General features: G+C 38.0%; 1 long non-coding RNA gene across 1 annotated transcript in view; it reads left to right on the top strand.

Annotated features, from left to right (window-relative positions):
- Positions 1-19,797, top strand: part of LOC146591286 (uncharacterized) — a 244,706-nt gene that overhangs the window by 47,592 nt on the left and 177,317 nt on the right. The gene's annotated exons all lie outside the window — the stretch shown is intronic.

Below are 19,797 nucleotides of genomic sequence, written 5' to 3'. Positions count from 1 at the left end.
AGTGGTTGATCAGAGATTTAGGTAGGTGATTAGAATATGAAAATCAGAAGGAAGAAAGGGAAAGAATCTTACATAACACTTATTTTTAATAATTCTCTGTTTAGTTCATCTTTGTTGTTTAAAGAGAAAAAAAAAGATAAAAATTCAGGAGAATTTCAGGTTATTACTAGCACATAAAAGTGATAAGTTATTAGATTATAACCTCATTCACTTAATACATTAATACATTTACCTTTTTTTCAGGGGTACTTCAGTCTGCCTAAGCAGATTGTTTCTTGCAAATGTGTGTGGGTGAAATCTCTTTCCCTGACTCTGAAATACAGGGAATAAAAAAAGTTTAGAACCTATTTCCCACAGGTATTTTTTATAAATAGAAAGAACAGAACAAGCAAGAAGCACCATGTGCTCCAAAGCAGAACGGGTACCATTTGCAGAAGTCATGTAACACACACTCTGCAACAGACTAGTTTTATTTCTACCTTGATTTAGTGGGAGGACTTGGACCCTTCCTTTGCTTTGCATGTTTATTTCACTACTCTATTTTACTGGTGTTCATCTTTTAAATTAATTATTAGGATTATGTTAATTGGGATCTATGCTATTTGCAGTCTTATTTTAGGACCTGCTTTTGGGTGTAAGAATCTATCCTTAAGAAGTGAAGACAGGAAAGCTTTTTAGGATTTTTATAGTAGGTGTTGCCAGAAAAAAGAACAACATAAAACCATCTCAAAATTCCTAATAAACAAAAATGTCGACTTCAAAAAATGTAGCCATTGTAAAATATAGTTTATATCAGTAGTTTGAGGTATTACATCTGAGACCTTGTAAAAAGCTGGACTTACTTTGTATCTCTATTAATGGCCAAAGTAAGATGTGGGAGATCTTTAGTCTCAGCTCATCCTGAAATGAGTAGTGCTTTGGAATTCCTTTTATAGTTATTCTATTTTATAAATAATAAAATATTTATTGGCAATTGTATTTGAACTCACTGTCGCTTGACTGCCCTAATGACTACTCTCTAGAGTGGCCCTCCCACATGCTTGCTCAATGAATATATAACTATTTATGTCAAAATGAGATTCGCTTTATTATCTTCTGCCGAAATTATCTCTTAGGGAACTTCTGTAACAAGTATTACACAGGAAGTTAGTCTCCATGGTCAACATAGTCTCATGTGACTTTATAATCAATTAATCAAACTTGGTTTTAAAAATGTTGGCGAGCCCCTCCAGGATAGCCACTGTATTGCTAAGCACTCTTTAGGGATATTGGAAAATGACGTTCAAGGGCCTTCCACACATCAGTCAGGCAAATTGCTTTGAAACAGTTTCTCTCCCACTGTTATTTGAGCACGGATTTCTCTTTTTTTGTCTGCATGAGAAAAGTAGTCTCTAGGAGGAAGGGAATAGCTGAAAATCTTGTGGGGATGGAGGCAGCCAGCTGTCTAGAACTGGTGCCTGTGTGAGGTAGACTAATTGCTCAAGGGCCTGGAAACTGTTTTGGTCCTCCTTTTTTCTTTTTTCTTTTTCTTTTCTTTTTTCCCTTCCCTTAAAGGATCCCCTCTGTAAGTCCCAGTCCAAACTTCCTAACATAGAACTGGACAGCAACAATGAGTTGCACATTGCAATAGTGAGAAACCTTTGCAGCTCCTTTCTTATAGAACCACCATCAAGGAGAATAAAATACATGCCTACTTTTTATTTTCCCCTCTCCCCCCGTCTATTTCATTCACTTCTAATAGGTGAAGGAAGCAAAGTGATATGAATAACTGAATCTRTACAAAATATATTCTTGTGACTCCTCCTTGGCTACCAAACTTCAGCTTGGCTAGGTAAGAATAATGGACCTCATAGTTACAATCACTTGAGTAAAAAAAAGGATTTCATATAACTTTGTTGTGCCTCTTGCTGTTGCATGTTTGTAAAAAATTAAGATAAGAAACATGCGTTTTCCAGGTATGTCTTTATTTTTCAACCAACACTCAGGAAGCATCCCTAAAAATATCGGAAAGGATATCAATATTAAAGTCTAGAACTTCACTATCACTTTTTCTTTGTCTGCTATGACTTTAAAGCAAAGCATGAGGTTCAAGTCATTGCAACATATCAGTCAGGCCAGAAGGATTTGAATTACGTTTTTCTGAGAGTCTCAGTGAGTGTTTTAACCACATCACAGTTGGTTAAAGCCTTGCTGATTGCTTCAGGTGAGATGATCCTTCCACAAGTTCAGTTCCTAAGCCTATTGTAATGCATTGTATGTCTCCAGAGCCTCTTATGGAAAAAGCTATTTTCACTGAGGTAAAATGGTTTTTGCTAATAGGAAACTTTGCAAACGGCACTCAGCTGGGTTACGCTATATATAATTGAAACTATATTTTTCCTTTCATTTTTCCTCATGGCTGCAGAGACATATCTCATCACTGTAATTAAGTCACTATAAATATAAATTGATTATTCTGCAACCTGTGTTCTGATACAAAATCCCAGCATTATTGTGCTTGAGAACATAGCTTTGACATATTACTTACTACTACAGTATTGTACTCCAGCAAGATAGTAAACTATTTGGTATAGGACTCTCAGAGGGTTGGGGAGGGAAGAAATATAAAACTAAAAACTTGGTAGTGTATCCTCTGTAATATTGATTTTAGGAAAATGGTTTAGTGCTTTCTGTAAAGGGCTAAAATATTTCCATGCTTTATTTTGGCTGCCAGAATCACACTTTTCATATATCTAAACTACTCGGGTAAACCCTATAACACTATTTAAATAGTTTGCAATCTAGCATTTTTTTTTTTTAAAAAAAAGTTCTTCTGTGGTTTGACACTAGCTGGGAGATGTTAAATGCAGATATGTGAATAACTGGCAACAAAATTAATAGTGTGGGCAGAGATTTATAATGTATACCATGGAATTGCATATCTAGGATTTCTGTGTCGTCTGATGGTTTTAACAGGCTCCTACTAAGTATTTTAACATAAATTGGGCCTGAGAAATTTGTTTGTTTTCAATAACTGAAGAAAAATCATTTCTACTCCCTTTTCTTAATCCAGTCTTACTGATTTTACAACATTATTTTCAGTTTTATTAGCACCAAGAAGACAAATTTCTTCACTTTAAAATGTATCTCCTACAAGAACAGGAGCACCCACAACCTTAGTGTTCTGAGTGACACTGCAGGGACAAACTAAAGGATGACAGATGTTTTTACTATGACTGTTTTGTATTCAGAGTCTGACCCTCACTTCAGAGGCCCTGGTTCATTCCAAAGTTGGTGATTTACCTGTTGTATTATACCATATGTATTAACATACAACTGCTCCAGAACTTCTTACTCTCATCAGTTAGTGACTGTGACTCCATCAGTCACCTTTAACAACAGGAGTCCATGAAAAATACCAAATTTATCACCAGATTAATTTGCTTTAATAGTATATCAAGTTGTAAGGAAAATATAGTGCATTAATAAGATCCTACTGTACCGTGCAGCCATCATTGTCTATCAGTAGCTGCCTGTCAGAAGCCCTTTTATTTGCCTGAACTTTAGCAGGAATTAATTTTATTCYTCTTCAGACTTGCACAAACTTCTGTTACTACCAGTAGGATGAAAAGGATGATCCTCAAGCAGATGCACTGGACTCTCCTTTGGGGAATCCACTATGTACAATTTTGAAAGTTGACAGATCTCCTGATAGTACTGGGTGTCATCCTGTCATCACCCAGAGGAGAAGGCAGACAGAGTGGTTGCTTAGCTTCAGCTCTGTGAGCTAACTCTTGGCAGTAAGGCACAGAGAGATGAAAGCTGAACCTTGTAGATCTCCACTCATGACAACAGTAGCTTGACCTGCTTATTTTTCTTCTCTTCTCTGTCCTCTGCTGAAGCAGTCATATGAGGAGTTGCTTGGGGTTATGAGATCTTTCTGCAATCATGGCCATCAGAAAGGGCTGGAAATTTGACAAGCCATATGCAGTATTTAGGATCATGGGCAGGATGTGGTCCACAAAACCAGAAATCTCAGGATGGTCAGTGCTATGTAGATTCCTGGGAATTATAGCAATGTTGGATGGAATGGACAGTAGTTCAAGTCAACTATGGCTTCAGTCATGGAAAACTCCAGGGATGGAGAGTCCACAACTAATGCGGGCCACGTGGTCTCCACAACTTTCTCCAGGACTGTAACACTCTCCTAGTGAAGATGGGTTTCCTAATTTCCATTTTAAATGTTCTAAGCCAAAACTGGTGGCCATTGCCTATTGTTTTATCATCTCCCACAACTGGGAAGGATTTGTCTCTAGCATCTGCAATTCCTATGAGTTACAAATTTGGGTCTGATCAGGGCTTTCTGCAGGCTTGTTTCATGTTTGTCAGTGGCTTCACCAGCTTTTGGTCAGATCAAGCCTGTATGTGAATCTTACTGTATCCATTTTTGTAATCTAGACTCAGCAAATGTGAGTAACAATATTAGAGGTAATTTGTTGAATTATGTCTGGTTACAATGCTGGCTTTGTTCTGCAGCTCAGTTCTGGATTCTCAAATGAGTATTTTAAACCATATATGTCACAGTTCAATAGAAAAATACTGCTTTTTTTATGACACTAAACCTTTCATTCATTCACCTGTAAGATACAATTCTATGTTTTTTTCCCCCAAAAATTGTGAAATTCACTGCTCACTACGTACTTCCACAATAGTATGATTATATGCTTTTAAAGCTCTGCATTATTGTGCCTAAATGCTCTTTATGAAGGAATTGGGTTGTTTTCTGGCTTTAGCACAGGGACAGGCAGAAATACAGTTAAACACCAAAAGATTTGAGTCTAATGTAACAAAACAGTTAGGAATGACCTTAAATCTAATGGTGAATTTAATTAATAGCAGTATCTATAGGACAACCTAAATTTAGCCCTTAATCCACAGTACTACTTCTAGTTTCATTTTTTTCCAGTACTGTCTATTTAAAATATTAACCTACCCTTAAATTTGATTTTCTGGCCTTTTAACCCATGGATCTTATTATTTAACATTCACTTAATATTTGCATTAATATATTAGTAATATAGTACTAACTTAAAGGAGAAGAAAAACCCGTGATATATTCAGTCCACTTAGGCTGATCAGTAATGGACAATTCTATGATGTACAGCTGCTTTTGTAAATTAGGATAAAGCATCCTTAACCAGATCATTTACAACTTGGGTACTACTCCACGGAACTGAAGATGGTGATGTCTTTGCAGCTTACAATAAAAGAGCAGGAACAAGAGCTATCAGAGAAATAAACAGCTAGCTTAAAAGAACTCAAATGGATAAGATTCTAAGAATGATATCGATACTGTTCTTACATCAGTATGAATATTGAGAAATGCTAATTTAATACAGTAGAATTGCATCTATACAGCTGAACACTCAATCTTATCTCCAGACTTTCTGGAACTCTGGATCCTTATTCAAACAAACCTGACTGTTGCTTTCATCCTTCAAAGTTAAATTAATTGAATGCTGTATAAATAACTCAGAGTTTTTACGGGAAGAAATAATAAACTTCTTTCTATTGCATGGATATGAAAGCTTTTATTGCACTTTTTGTAAAAGTGGAATATTTTATCTATATAAACCACTACTAACATCCCCATACATGACCAAGCAGGGTTTTGGCTAATGCTCTGCATGCGCATGAGCTGCTGCAAACCATCCCAATGGTCATTTATACTTTAAATGTGCTAAAGGCATGTAGTTTCTGAAACTCACTGAAATCTTGTAGTTTAAAGGGTGCTATATAAATCTAATATGCTTAAAAATATTTTTCCTATCAGTGAATACATGCATATATTCAGTCATCAAGCAGAGATTGTACTTGGAGTTTTGTAATACTGATCAGATATTGTCACTGCGTCAGAGTGGGTACACACATATTAAAGAAGACAATTGAGACTAAAGATGACCTCAGAGTGAAATTCCAATCAGTTCATTGCAGCTTTTCCTGGGAACAGAAGAAATTCCATTATTGTGATCTGTACTGTCATCTGCGATACAAGTATACCCTTTAGTGAACCTTTCTAAAGCTGTTATACTCACAGATTAAGATTCATAGCTTACTTTGATTTGCACACCATTTAGAGAGTACCTGCTGCATGTGCAAGTCTTTATGCTTTTTACAGAACTATGCATTTCCATTTCTTTTTTTTCTCTGGCTAAACTAATCGTGTGTTGATAGGAGCTCCTATTGCACTAGAAGAAATAGCCATGCTTGGTGTATAGTTCAACCACAGAAGGAGGAAGAGGAAAGGAATAATAAAAAAGGGGTTGCAAATTATTTCATTGCTTTATGAAAACCTTGCATTTCTTGAAGCCCAAGAAATTTCAATATATTCATTTCTGTCTTTGTGAAGAAAGTACTAAACTTCATTCAACAGATGTTTTCTTTTCTTTCCCACACGCAAATAAAATGCATTATTTGCCCACCTTAAACAAGAGGTGTCTCTTCTTTTAGAAAGATGCCTAAGTAACTTTTCAGTTCCAAATCTAATTTCTGTTTTGTTTTTGTTTTTTTTTCTTCCCCCATTAGGGGGTAGGTAGATACCTTTAAAAGCTATGAGAAAATGCCTTAACCTCATATTTAAAAGCAGACATATTCAGCTATTGTGGTGATGTGTGCAGGTAGCTACAACAACATTCTGTTTCCAGGAAACCCTTCAAAATTGCTACCAGAGGCTGCAAGATTATAAGTTTTAGCACCCATAAATTAGTTTATCTAATCTGAAGATTTCAGTTTACCAAGGATTCTCAGATCATAACTACCAGCTCAGCTGCTATCGTTCTGTTAACTCAGAGTTGAGTGGAGATGCTTTTTATACAGTATCTTACTGTTGAAACCTTCTCCAGACATCACAGTTAGGTTCCCATCCTTCCTCTGCCGAGATCTCTTAATCCTGTTTATTCCACCTTCCCATAAAATTCTACGTCAAGCTACAGCAGAGAGGGAAGCATCCCACCGTTAGTTTGTCTGAAGCTGTTCCATGTTACTTAAAAGAGTTCAAGACTTCTTGGACAAAGACTCCCAGAATTAGTCTGGCTGTGTAAAGGAGTTATTTTGATACCTAGTCCTTGTTTGAATGATTTCTCATCTGCTCACATACTGCCTACTTTATGTAAAAACATATGAAGTCACTGGAACTTAGGTCTCTCTCTCTCTCTCAAGTGAAAGCCTTTCCATGAGACAGGAATTASATCTGAGAGTAGTGACATTGAATTTCTGCAGACTACAGAGGTGGCATTTCTGTTGTTCAGGATTGTGACCAGGTTATTCTCTCTTCGAAGTATTAACTCACTTGCATTAGCTTTCTAGGTATCATTGCTTCAGGATTTCCTTATTAGGTTGTGATTTTTCACAAAGAAGAAAAGAAAAGAATCCTGATGTAATCCTGTACTAAGCCCTTAGGAGGAACAGTGGGGGAGTTGTTTACTCATACTCCTTTAAGTTTCCTGGGGAACAGTTTAGCCTTTTTATTTTTTCTTTTTCCTTTTGTCACTGGAGCTGCCATTGTTCTGGTTCACAATACCAGATCTGTTGTGATGCTACTTAGACAGTCCCTTGTGGTTGTGAATTTGAAGTAAAAATCTATAGTCATCCACTGGCAGTGTATATTCTTTGGCAGGAGTAGATAAAACCAACTGTTTTTTATATAAATCTCTAAATTTATTTCACACAAAATATGTTTTTTACAGCTGTAACCACACAACTTATCTTTAATTTGATTTAAGGTTGTGTATTTCGTTTGATAATCACTAAAATATACTGCATTGTCTCAAAGTGGTACTAAATTCTGAGCTGCCGTCACCAACAAGGCGGTCTTAATTTTATCCATCAGTGGTATGAGAGAAAAACATATTAAAAAGCTGGAAGAAGATTACTTTGCAGAGATAAGGCTTCAAGAAGACAAAGGCAATTAATTTTTGCCCTCTCTGCTCAGACAACAATTTGCAGCCTGGAGGAGTGACAAGTCAGTCACTGAATACTGTGTCAACACATGTATCTCATCTTTCATTATGACATTTTCCTGCTGTTTTTACATTCTCAGAAGTGGACCTGCTACAGAAACTTATGATTATATGAAAATTAGGATTATTTAATAATAGCAGTGTGATTCCAAGGTGTTCCAATGTAATTGGTTATTTTCCTTGTAAATCTTTATGAAACTCCAAATTTGCAATGCTCAGTTTTCACATCCTGCATATTTTTTTGAGTGCCTTTATATTCTTTGAAAATGATGTGTTCTCAACACTCATATCTTAGCTTTTGAAATTAGAGGGCTCTGTAAACTCAGATAATTCAGAAGCAACTCCCTTCCCATAAGGGAACCTGATAAATCATGGAACAGTGATTTTTTTTTTTTTTTAGCTTTTTAATAAAGAAAAAAAATTAAAGAGAAGTGACATCCTGCCTGGTTTTGAACTCTGTAAGACTATAATATAGTGTATAGTATCTTTCAAAGTATACTGCCTTGTGTTCCACAGCCCTCTCCCCTTGTAGTCTACCTGGGAATATGTATTAGAGGACACTGTGAGAGTTAAGCTGAAATTTCCCCTATTGAGGCTTATTGTGGCACCTTTAAGATGTCCCCAGAAGCACTGCCAGAGCAAAATATTATGAACAGTGAAGGAATTTGGCCTTCAGGCACCGGCTGACAACAGTAACATAGGGACAGTAGATGAGTGCAATGAATTCAGGCAAATGCTTATACTTTAGAGCAAATAGGCACAAAAATCTCATCAAGAATGCTATTTTTGTAGAATATAGACCCAGCAGAATATTTTTCTTTTTCTTTTCTTTCTTCTTCTTCTTTTTTTTTTTTTTTTTTTTTTTTTTTTTTTTTTTTAAAGCAGGTGGGCTCTCTGCTCAGACTGTGCTGGCAGTCTGAAACTCCCAGATTTGGGATCCCAGTCTGGGATTTTAATCCCAGACTACACTCAAATTCCATCTGTGATCATCACGGGCTACTATGCTCACTACACTAAATTCTCATTTCCTAAAAAGGGCATATCAAAAGATTATTTAATAAAGAGAATTTCACATTTAAACTAACTGCCTCTAGAGAGACATATTGAGAGAAGACATATTGACAGATTACCATGTCGCACAGCAATAGACCGGGTTGCCAAGCCATTAGCAGTCCTGGCTTCATCTTCTCTCTAACGCTGGAACCGTCTCTTCGGTCTGTGCCGCAGCGGGGAGTGAGGTCAGTCTGCAGCTAGGGAGGCAATACGCTCAGAGGCCAAAAGTGACTTTGGCAAGTATCCACTTTCCTCCTCGGCGGTATTGCCTCCGCTGTGAGGGATTAGCTTACTCAGACAGTCATCAGAAGGACTGCAAGCTTCCCAGGCCTGAAAAGTTACCAAAATGGAGTGCTCGGCCTTGCCTGGACTCAGACTATCCTTTTGTAATGAAAGTTATAAATTGAGCTTCAGAAAACAGTCTTAGTGAACAAATGGTGCAGCTGCTGCTATTTTCTTTTCAGGAGAAGAGGCCCTATGGCTTCTGACTGAAGAACATCAGCTCACACATAACCCGAGGTCTGTGCCATTGGTACCTTGCAACTTTATTCCCATTTTGCCCAGTCTTTTCTTATGCTGACTGCTGTTCCTGCTTGTATTGTCATACACTTAGGAAASCGTTTCCATTGCTGAAAGGGAGAGGCAGAGGAATTCAGATGCCTTCCTTAAGAGCAGAACTGCATTGTAAGAGGAGTCATGAGACTGTTACCTYTGTTCATTGTTTGCATTAATTTAGTAACTATGAAAATCCCTTTTCCCTATTCAGTTACTGGACTCTGAGAGCTGTCAGCTTCTCCTGGTTCAAAGCAGAATTTCAGTAAAATCCTCCTCGAAAGATTGCAAGAAGTGTTCCTAAGCCAACTTATTGTCATTAAACATTTAGTAAGAAGATTCAGTTTAAAACACCACGAATTGGCCCCCACTTCATTTAATTAACATTGATTCTGAAAGCACAATATAAATTTTAGTGCTTTTTTTAATCACTCGTTCTTTATATTCCAGTTGCACTGATTCTAAAGCTCATATGATTATAATCACCGTGTTCAAAGTAAAAAGCTTTTCCCCATGCCTTCCATTCCTTAAATTGTTTTTAGATTTCCCAAGGGGCACATATTGTGTAAGATTATGATGATAAAGATTTTAAGGTAATTATGTTTCTTCAGTTGGAAGCTGAAGCCAGTGTTTTTGAAGGTTGCATTCCCAAGAGCCCTGGTAAAAACAGAAGCGATGATGCCCTCCTCTACATCTAAGTAGACCAACTGCCACAAATAAGGCAGAGAGGCTGGCGTATCTTTGCGAACCGCAAGTCAATTTTTCACTTAATATATCTGCTTTTGGTCGACTAGAAGATGTCCATAACGGAGCATTAACAAACACTGTAATTTGCTGGGGTCAGACAGGTCTGCAGCTTTGTGACTCCAGCCCTTCTCAAATTACGCGATCAGCTTTCAAAACCTGATTAGGTTTAACCCATTTCGGCGCCACCAGCTTCCCGGCATCACCAATACCCCTCTCATCAGAAAACCGCAGAGAAGCCAATCTGCTGCTATCGGAAACCTCGGTACAATTTTGTGTATTAATATTTCAGAAAGCATGTAGGAACACATGCTCCCCGCTGAGCATTACAACCGGGCAAGCTACAGTAACAGCGGAGACTGATGGTCCGTAAACCTGGCCAAAGAACCTTACTGCCGTCTCTCATCTGGCTGCGGGTTTGGTAAGCAAAGAAGGGAAAATCAAGCAGCTTGCCTGATTCAGCTTGTGATTAATAAATTCCCATAACTGACAAGAGACGTGACACAGAGGTTATGTCTCGTACGCGGATAAAGACCCCTTGAAATTAATATACTGTATTTAAGGCAGTATTTGGTGGGGCAAATGTTTTTATGCTATTATTTTTTTAAGTGTTTCACAGACCTAAGAAGCTGTGCRCCCTCAGTGCAGATTATACTGTTAATATATTGACTCCTATCACGCGAGTCACAACCAGAGAGGAAAAAAAGGGGGGGGGAGGAGGGAATACATTTTCCAGTGCTTAGAAACGAGAAACTGCCATCCTTTCACGAGAAAATTCACATTCAAACATGGGAGAAACACAGCTGTCGTSCGACTAACTGATTGACTGATTTAGGCCGGCAGAGCTGAACATGGCGTGTGCTGCGCGCTGCGGCCGGTCCCGGCCGGTTCCGGCCGGTCCGAGGCGGCGCCCTGTACGTTGGGACGGGCGGGGGCGGTGGCTGTTGGGTTTTCGCGGGGTTGTTCGACATCGCGCTAGGACGAGTTTGGTCACGCTGTCCCCCTTTCCCCTGCCGTTTCCCAAAGCAGCCTCCSCGAGGGGGGCAGTGGAGCTGCGGCTACACCGAAATGCAGAGGCCCGTGCTGGCGGCGGGCGGGGTGCGGGTAGAGCGCTGGCGGGTGGTGCGGTGGTTGAGCTGCGCTGCGGCTGTGAGCGGGCAGCGGGTATCGTCCTGAGCTCGGGTTTATCTGCCATGTGGCGGAGCGGGGTGCATATCGCGGGGCTCTGGCGAGCGATGGTGTCTGCCCTCCTCTCCCCCCYGCCCCCAGCCCCTCTCTGTGTGGGAGGAAGGTGAGGAAGTCTTGAAAAAGGAGAGTTAGGAAACAGTTTTGCAAGCTTGGCCTGGTCAGACTGCCTGGTAAGAGAGACGCTCCTAACAGAAAACCGATAGGGAAATGAGTATCTGCTGAGAGATGGAGTTAGCTTTGGAAAGAGCCATGTGCTTCACAGCAGCAGAGCAACACAGTGCACGGGGGCTGGGAGGGGGGGAATAAGTTAACTGATTGCAGATCTGTGCCATATACCCTCACTTTTTTATTATTTATATAAAAAATGTTGGGAGAGATTAAACRGTTACTGCATTCTGGAGTGCAGGTAAAAAAATCGCATCTCTGCTGCAGGCGCAATTCTCCTTCCTGTGAGCTACCCTGGGGGGCTTGGAAGGGGGGGGTAATTTTTCTCACTTTTGAACYATTTTAATGTTGCTAGAGGCAATTTTCGTTTGAACTGCTTGTGTGGGTGTCATGCCAGAAGTGGTGGCAGGAGAATACCCTTAGCAATAAGGAAGCATGGGAGAGAGTATCTGGCTTTGAGCTAGAGGCTAACTTGGGCTAACATGTAAGCATAGTTAGGGAAGCTGGCCTCGGTGGGAGCAGTCAGATCCTGCTAGCAAGAGCTGCCATGCCAGACCCCAGAAAGGCCACAATCTTCCACTTCCAATCACAGTTCACTCTGGTAATATTTATGGACCTCTTTTTCTTCATTTGCAGTTAYCAACTGCAGATTTTTCAGGCGAGTGAACTACTCCCTTCCCATGAGAAGGGATGGTGTAAATTCAGTTTTGTATTGTGCTGGAAAATACAGCCTGCTCTGCTTCCATGCATGTGTTCTAAGGAGCAATGCCAATATGCCAATATTCAATCTAATACTTTCAAACTTTCAGCACTGTTAGTTAAAGTGAAAGCTCCTGGGAATGTTAACTGTYTTAAGGGAATTAAAATTTTACTAGCCTATATTTAAAAAATACATAAAATATTTATGAAGTCAGTGTGTCAGTGGCTGTCGTGATATTTGGCAAGGCTTTTTTTTTCTTTGTGTCACATGATTAAAAGAAAATCTTAGCTTTTATTTGGCCCAGCTTTAATTTACTTGAAGATCACCCCCCTAAAAGCTTCCAAGCTAAGAAGCAAATTTAAGCTACAAAATCATTCTTTCACTGAATGCACACACACAGATGCACACTTGGAGAACCTATCTAATGCTTTACTTCCAGGATAGCAACCTGTTTCTGGAATTGCGATTTTTTATGTGGTAGACAAAAATAAGTTTTTGACAAAACATTTCTAGAGGCATTTACTAAAAGAAGAAACAAGTGACGTTCAGAAAATACAATGAGAAAGCTACATGAAGGGAAATAATGTTAGGAGCTTGGAATTCTTTTCTTTTTTTCTTTTTCTTTCTTTCTTTCTTTCTTTCTTTCTTTCTTTCTTTCTTTCTTTCTTTCTTTCTTTTTTAATTGCTAAATACACACCTAGAGGTAAAATGGTATCTATTAGTGCTGTTTTTCTGAGTCGTCGAAGTCTCTGAAGGGAAAGGTGAAGTTAGTTTTTAATTGCACAACTCTTCCACAGCATTGTAAAGACAGCCATCTTAGTGCCAATCTTACAAAAGAAAAATTTAAAGCTGTTCTATGATATTGCAACCTTTGTTCTATAGAATGATGCTGGAGGAGAAGGCTGTCACTTCTCGTTGTATAAAGCTGAACCACATTTTAATCTCTTATGCAAAGATTTTCATGACAAGATTATGGAAATCACTAGCTTATCCASTTTTCCAATGCTGAATTTCAGTTAGAAGTTCTAACTGAAGCACACAAGGAACATTACTAGCTATGATTATAATCATGAAACCATCACTTGAGAGTAGCTCTAATACAAGCAAGTAATTTTTTTATTTTTTTTAATCCGCCAAAGCACCCTAATCCTGTTGTCTATAGTGAGACTATATGGATTAAAAGATCAGAAAGATGATGAAATGTATGAAATCTCTCTTATTTCCTGAACAAGGCTATATATGTCAAACTAATATCTTGGGAGAGAAATGCATATCTCCTATTCTTAATCTGATCAGCATAACTAAAATAAAACTTAGAGTATAGCCTGCTTTGGGGAGAGAGGGAGAGTATTTAAGGAAAATATCTTTCTCCCAATTTTCTTTGCAACCTAAAAGATTTTATAGTGGCAAATACATATGTTGCTAATGAGAAAAAGATTGAAATATAAAAAAAGCAGTACACATGCGCAGATTTGTTTACAGAAGTGTTCAGGAAATACACTCTCCAGATTGAAAGCGGGGGTGGAGGGGACAGATGTCACTGGTGCTTATCCTATAGTAATTTCATATTTTCATACTGAGAAATTACTCTGATTTGATAGCAAGCTAGAAATTAAACCACTTCTTTGTAAAATAGTCTTGAGGCAGAAGTCTTCCTACCATGTTACAAAATATATTTTTCTCAATTAAGGGAAACATTTGCATCATGTTTTTACAGCCCAAAGAAGCAGAGATAGGGGGAATACAATTTTATTATGGCTTCATGAGGATTCAAAGACAATCCTCTTTGTCAAAAAAAAAAAAAAAAAAAATGAGGCAAGGTTGTCTTCTCTTAAAATGATGCAAGTTTCATGTTCCAAATCTTCTTGCATTGTGGGAGGTCAGCATAACTAGATGATGCAGTCTGCATGGGGGCCTTACGCTTCTGCCATTGGCCTTGGTCTTCTTTAGGAACCCTGGTTCACTTGATGCAAAGTTYAGTCCATTTGCTGCTAGCTTCATTTTCCAAGGCAATAAAACTATTTCTTCCTTCAGTGTTGCCAAACCACAGTTTAAGTGAYGCACATTTCTATCCTTTCCACGTTGTTCTTGGTCCTCCACTTCCTGCATTTTTACCTGGACTCCATTCATTTCCCCAGCTATCATCTTGGGAATAGTGCTCTTGAAGACTGATGGAGTTTTTTTTTTCTCTACTGATAAGATGCACACAGTCTCACTAACTTGCTTTCAGGAATGCAAAACTGATGGAAATCAATGGAAGCATTGCAGTTTTATGTAACATCCTATTTTGCCGTCACCTTTCCAGAAGGCACGTAATCACCATTGGGGATTTGTAATAATATACAGCAACTTCAGAATGAATCTGTATTTGACTGAAAGACTCCTGGGAAACTGGTGCAGGTGATCTGAGTGATGATAGCTGCATTAAACAAAGCTGTAACAAAACATTGGAGCGCAATGTTGGTGTGGGGGTGGAAGCGCCTTCCAGTTACTAGGGCCTCACGACTTAATAGTAGCAGAGYTGTAGTTAATGGAAAAAAAAGTCATTATACTGAAAAGTACTCTATGTGTGCAGATTGTACAGATGTGCCTTTACAATGCTAATGAAATACATACTTTCTCACCGTATATCACTTGTTCAGTATTTCTGCCATATGTTAGCATAAATAAACACCTCTTACAAAATCAYTTTATTGCAGCAATGTGGCTGCAAGCTTCTGGGCCTCCCCCTGACTTTACTGCACTTGGTTCACAGATCACCACAAATCTCTGAAGGTAACCTGCCAGCTGTTGCTCACAAGTGGTTCCTGATGTCTGCTTCAGCTTGGGAACCTTGTGCAACAAAGCAAGCGCCCTGATAGAAGTGCCATGCGCTGAGTCAGTGTACTTGTTAAGAAGCTTTGAAGACATCCGATTTCTCTGTTACAGCATTACTAACTGTAACAGAGAGTTTCTCTGCTAACTCATTTGCTTTCTGTGTTAACTGTACTCTAAAATTACTGTTGGTTGAATGTCAAAAACACATTGATGTCTAGCTATTAGAACAGAAGTTGGGAGATTAAAGGATTAGTTAGCTGTAAGCCTGCCTTTGTAGATTTATTAGAATTAAGAGCTGAAAGATAGTCAGGGAAGAGCCTTGAGTTTTGGGGAGTTTTACAAACTTTAAAAGATAAATCCTGCACTGCTGAATTTATATTATTGGTGGCAGTAGGTGCATCAGGCGTCTCTTTGGTAGGCTGGAAGTTTTAGGTGCGTATAATTTAGGTACATATGCTCCCGATTTCATGTGTGTTACATAAATAATGCTAACAGACACAGATCATCAGGTGCTGTTGGTGAAGACTGAGAAGATTTGTGGATAGTCCCCCTTTTTTTTTGTTAAACTCATTGCTACAAAAAACATGCTTATTTTCTTTCTTTAAAAACAAAATGATTGCTTTTGTCTAATGCATTCAGACCACCCCTTAGGCACAATCTCAATTGTTATCATTTATATGAAAACATTTATTTACTCTATAAAATCTTCAGCTGGTCTGGAAGTCAGGAGTATTTCAAACAGTTATCTAACTTGTTTGAATTTCTGTAAAACAGTATTTTTGTAGCACTAGTAACTAACAGGGATTTCAGATAACACAGAAGCATTCATTTTTTTTCAAAATTTTTAACAAACCATGAAGAAAATTATTTTGGGTCTTCTGAGAAAAGTTTCTAAGTCTTCTTTTACATTGTGTAGTTCAATTCCTAAAGCATTTGCCGGACTGGCTTTGCAACCTAAATCCTACATTTAATAGATGGATGTTCTGAGTTTTTTAAAGATGCCTTAACTATTAGAGGCAGATTTGGCCTATTGTATCTTCCTGTTCTTACAACCTAACCTTAGGAGGACCTGAAGCTTGGCTGACAGCCCATTTTTATATTATTTTTTTAAAAAAACAAAACCACGTTTTCCCTTTTCTTGTATAACTGGAAAGCCTGACAGTATAAAGATTAGGATTTCTGCTTTGTAGTTTTAGTGCCCGAAATAGTTGCTTTATGATAGGATACCACTTGTGGGATACTGTAACACAACATTTTGTGCTTCTATTGCATATGACATAGCTATGCTGTGTCTTAAGGCACTTCTGTATCTTTGATGATTAGACAACAATGTTTTTCTGATTATCAGATGGTTTCAGTAGGATATTTTGCTTGAGAGTTTGAAAAAACTCCGTTTTTATAGATTTCTCTGTCTTGGTTGTGTGTTAGTGTAGATTCTCTTGGTTGCTTATGTAACACAGCCAGCTGTTGATTATTTTTAAAGTGATTTTTCTTTTTAAATATTTTTACTCCAAAGCAAAAGCTTTATGCTTTGTTGAGGGTTTCTGCAATCTGTGGACTTCCATTCACATCAGAGGAAATTGAATTGCATGCAATACTCCAGCAAAAAGTGTTCAGTATTACTCAGTATTGGACCTTAAAAGATAGTATAACTAAATTTAGTATCTGGTCRAACTCTGAATAACTGCTAATGGTATTCTGTCAGAGTGAATCAGAAACCCAATACTGGACAAAGCAATAAATGTTACTCATTTTTAACATTGCCAACAGAAATAATAGAAGAAATGGGAAGGTACAGCAATGTGAGTTATCCATTTAATTGGCACTACCTCAAGCTGACCTTTATGTTTCTAAAGCGTAATGTATATCTTGTATACACATCAAGAAGAGAAATAATGAAATTGAAAGGCTAGACTCATCAATGAAAAAGTGTGTAATCCATTTTACATTGACACATAATTCTTTGAGATTCTGGAAGCCGTCCAAAATCCATTTTAGTATTTTTGGACAAATGGCTCATACTTTAATGATCAGCTATTTAAGGTCAACAGTTTCAAACACAGGCATTTACTTGTACCAAATAAAATTCCATGTTTAAAAAGGAGTTTAATTTTCAGCTCGATGCGCAGTATCTGAAAACATAATTTGACCTCCTAGAAGGAATGGGTGCTTACCTATCTATTTCATGATATTAGCAGTGTCATAAAGATTGGTCAATTTGATGAAATGCATTTATCATTCTGTATTAATGTACACAGTGGCATGTGCATTATCTTATTAAAGTTTTACTTCACAAAAGACAAGCTGGGTATAAAATGTTCTGTCTGGCATGACATACTGAAAGACACATGGTGTGTATACCCAAATCATATATCAGCTCTCTCTTTTCTAATTAATAAACATCGTAGCAAAATTTTGCTGTAGGCATAGTTTGACTTTTAGTGCATATGTTTTTAAAAGTATGTTCCAAATGCTAGTCTGTCTTGTTGTATCAGTCTTTATTTCATTACTTAGTAATCACAGTAGATTTTAGTAGGTGTACTGCATACTGAAAAACAACATTTTGGTCAACACAATTTATTTAAATACAAAGAAAACATTAGCTGTGTTTATCACGTAACGATGTATTGTCCTCCAGTGGTGACATACAAAATAATACCCACAGCAGGATGAGGTACAGTTCCCAGCATTTCACAGTGCTTTTAACAAGAATAAAGCTAAAGCTTAACATAATTAATTGCAACATTGGCATAGAGTACTTTGGATTATCTTTCTTGATCATTTGATGAAAAAACATTTCCTGCATATGCTTTCTCAATACAAGATCAGCACAATTATAGCAGAATAAATGCCTCAGAAAAACCACTTGTATTTATATCAAGTAAAACAGTATGTTGAATTGTCCTTTCCTCTGCTTGTACTTTTTCCACACCCACCCCAGATATTTCAATGAATTGCTTAATCTGAAGAATATTTGCAGAGCATAACTTCTAAAATACTTTTAGAAAACTCTTAGAGAAAGCAATTACCAGCCTCAAAAGACAGTCATCACTCAAGAAAAAAACATTATTAAAAAGTTGTTTGGGCCAGTCAAGTTAGATCACCTAGTTTGTGCCTCATCAGTAAAAACCTCTGGACACTAGTTTAAATGATTGGATAACTGTTACACAAATGCTAGCTAAAATTGCCATTTGGATAGAAAAAAACCTACACATTTGGATTAAACAAAATGGATGAAAGGTGAAAGCTTTGTGCAGGCAGGGACAATTTCAATAGAATTTCAGTAGAAGTATTTCCTTAATCTGCTTTATGAATAAATGGCATTCAGAGAAGCGTTTTCCTCAGAGATTAGTGGGATGACACCAGATTTTCTCTCTGAGCCTGCAGGAAAAGTATGGGTTAGGCCTGTGATGAGTATCTACTTTGTTGCTCATCTAGACTTGCAGTTGAGTGTGCTTTGAGCAGAGGAGTGTACCGGGTGACCTCCAGAAGACCTTTCCATCCAAAATTATTCTCTGATTCTGTCACCACCAGTGCCTGCTCCCAGCAAAATCCTATCAGTGAATTTGCCTCGTTCTTCTGAGTTTGCCCTTTTTGCTCAGTTCCTGTCACATTAACTCAAGTCAGAAATTAATATTCCTGCTCAGCTGCTCTGCTGATGTTACTTGCAGATATAGTGGAGCTACTTTAATGTGGAAGTTTATTTTAGTCTTTGTCAAAACCACTCACTTTAACCACAGTGATCATCAAGTCTTTTGTTTTCATTTGCCAAGCAAGATACTGGTTGTCTTAGTGTTTGATGTACTTAATTTTCATCCTATTGCTGTATGCGCAGAGGAATACTCTTTCCGTTTTTAGTGAAGGCATTTAATTTATTTTCCTGTGTTAGGATCTCAGTTGCGCTCTGTATGGTGGTTCAGCACCCTCACTTTTCCTGACTGCTGGAAACAGGGTTCACAGGCTATCTGAAGCACCTTAAATGCATAGCAATCTCATACAATACTGTACCCTGTGGTGGTAGCTGAGCTACCTTTAGAGTGAACTTTGCAAATGTATCCTTCCAAAAAGACTAAATTGTATTGATCAAAATGCAAATAAAATGCCTCAGAAGACAAAACAACTTCTTTAGACCTAGTTCTTCTATATGACTCCATGTTGTACAGTGAGTTATTCTCCAAAACAATTGTACTAACGAGTTGTACTGTCTTTTGAAGATTCATTGAACTTATATTTATTCAGTAGCTGATTAGAAGGTAGCAAGCAATTCTGGTGAGGAAGCAGAAGCCTCATCACTGCTGGTGACTCTCCTTGCTGAAGCAGGGAGAGATGGACCTCCAGCAGAAGGCTGGACAGGACTGTTGAAGGTAGTATCTCTTAAAACCCTCTTCTGAGGTTGCTAGGGCTGCAGTTGTATCTGACTGGAGTTCCAGAGTTCTTTAAGCAAGGGTGATCTGCATTAGTGTAAGGAGCACTAGCAAAAGCTTAACTCGCTCTGTTCAAAATAATGTGCAACTTTAACACCTTGGTGAGGTGAAGAAATGAGCATGAGTTATTATTTCTCTGTATTACATAGAACTGGTG

The sequence above is a fragment of the Rhea americana genome, unplaced genomic scaffold, assembly GCF_003343005.1.
Source record: "Rhea americana isolate MKP2758 unplaced genomic scaffold, rheAme1 scaffold_38, whole genome shotgun sequence".
Lineage (NCBI taxonomy): Eukaryota > Metazoa > Chordata > Aves > Rheiformes > Rheidae > Rhea > Rhea americana.
This window is presented reverse-complemented; position numbering and strand designations above follow the sequence as displayed.